This window comes from Monopterus albus, unplaced genomic scaffold (genome assembly GCF_001952655.1).
Source record: "Monopterus albus unplaced genomic scaffold, M_albus_1.0 scaffold482.1, whole genome shotgun sequence".
Classification (NCBI taxonomy): domain Eukaryota; kingdom Metazoa; phylum Chordata; class Actinopteri; order Synbranchiformes; family Synbranchidae; genus Monopterus; species Monopterus albus.
Window position 1 is genome coordinate 246,410 of NW_018128362.1, and position 1,493 is coordinate 247,902.

Sequence of the window (1,493 nt, forward strand, 5' to 3'; positions counted from 1 at the left end):
TGAGGCCCCTCTGGCCTTATGTAACCTTCCTGTCCTACTCCACTGGGCTCTCGGAAATCAGCATAATCCAGCAGCACAGTGAAGTCCTGGCCTCTTCTCCTCCAGTAGGACACATCCTTTGACTGTGACTGTGGACCTCTACTGCCATCACAAAACCTGAAGGGAAACATATCCAAGTAAAGGCAGTGATATGCTTCAACAAATTGTTTCCCAAGTGGTCAAACATCTGAAGGCCTCTGCTCTTGCCATTATCTAAGTCAAAATGAAGCAATTGTGTCCACCAATTTTTTTTTTACTCTCCAAATCCATCAATCAGGCAAGCATGCTCACTGTACACAGCAACTGACTTGGTCTAATAAGTCAGGGTCGGCGCATAAAGCTGCCGATGATGTCATGGGGTGAACTCAATTATAGAGCCAGACGAAAATAAGTGAAACACTGTCTTTAATAAGAGCACTGGTAACAAAACGATACAGAAAACTACGTAAACTCAAAACACACTCGTTTGTGTATTATCGACCTGAGAGAGGTCAGAGAGGGGAGTCTGATAGTCAATACACAGAAAAACACAAGCAGAAACAGAGGGCTAGGCAAAACTCAGTGGTTAAACAGAAATCCGGGGTCAGAGCTGGAATCACATCTCTGGGGCATAATAAACACATTACACAATGACACTATCGCTGTTATTTCGAAATTTCCCCGAAGACAGACCAACAATTTAGAGGATGTCACTGACATCCTCTAAATTTAAAAATTTATTTAAAAATTAAATCAGGCTCAGTCCAGTTCCAGTTCTTCCTATTCCACTGTTCTTTAGCATCTACTCTTAGTAAATAAGCATAATCTCAGTAAACCAGCTCTTATTATACAGTATCTAGGAGAGGATGTTTGATACAGCATGATGCAAAGAGTCTTTGCATATAGCCAGATCATTTCAAGCTATTTGTGGAGTGACTGGCCGACAAACAAGACACAAACACGTGTGTACACTCCCTCGATCATCACCGGCAATGGATGTTTGCTGGGGGAGGGGTATGGAGCCAAGGCAGAGACTTAAAATTTTACATATGCTGCATGCTCGCTCTCATGCATTCAGATCAGGCGATGAGACGAAGTACAAAGCTGCGAAGTACAGACTGAGGAAAGCCATCACAGCGGCCAAGAGGCAGTACAGAGAGAAGCTGAATGGCTTCTATTCTACTGCTGACTTGGGACGGATGTGGCAAGGCCTGCAGCACATCATAGACTACAGGACCACCACCAGCATCATCAGCTCCACAGACAGCCTGCCGGATGACCTAAACACCTTCTACACCCGCTTTGAGACCTCCAGCCACAACACAGAGAGGAGGCACACAGAGACTGAGACCACTCAACCCGCCACCTCCCCTCCACTAACTGTCTCACCAGCCCAGGTACACACAGTCCTGAGGAAGATCAATCCCCGCAAAGCAGCAGGACTGGACAACATTCCTGGGCGGGCTCTCAGGGCA

At 46.0% G+C, this 1,493-nt stretch overlaps 1 protein-coding gene across 2 annotated transcripts in view; it reads right to left on the reverse strand.

The window, feature by feature from the left end:
* Positions 1-1,493, reverse strand: part of LOC109952641 (microtubule-associated protein futsch-like) — a 25,663-nt gene that overhangs the window by 9,397 nt on the left and 14,773 nt on the right. The window lies entirely within an intron of this gene.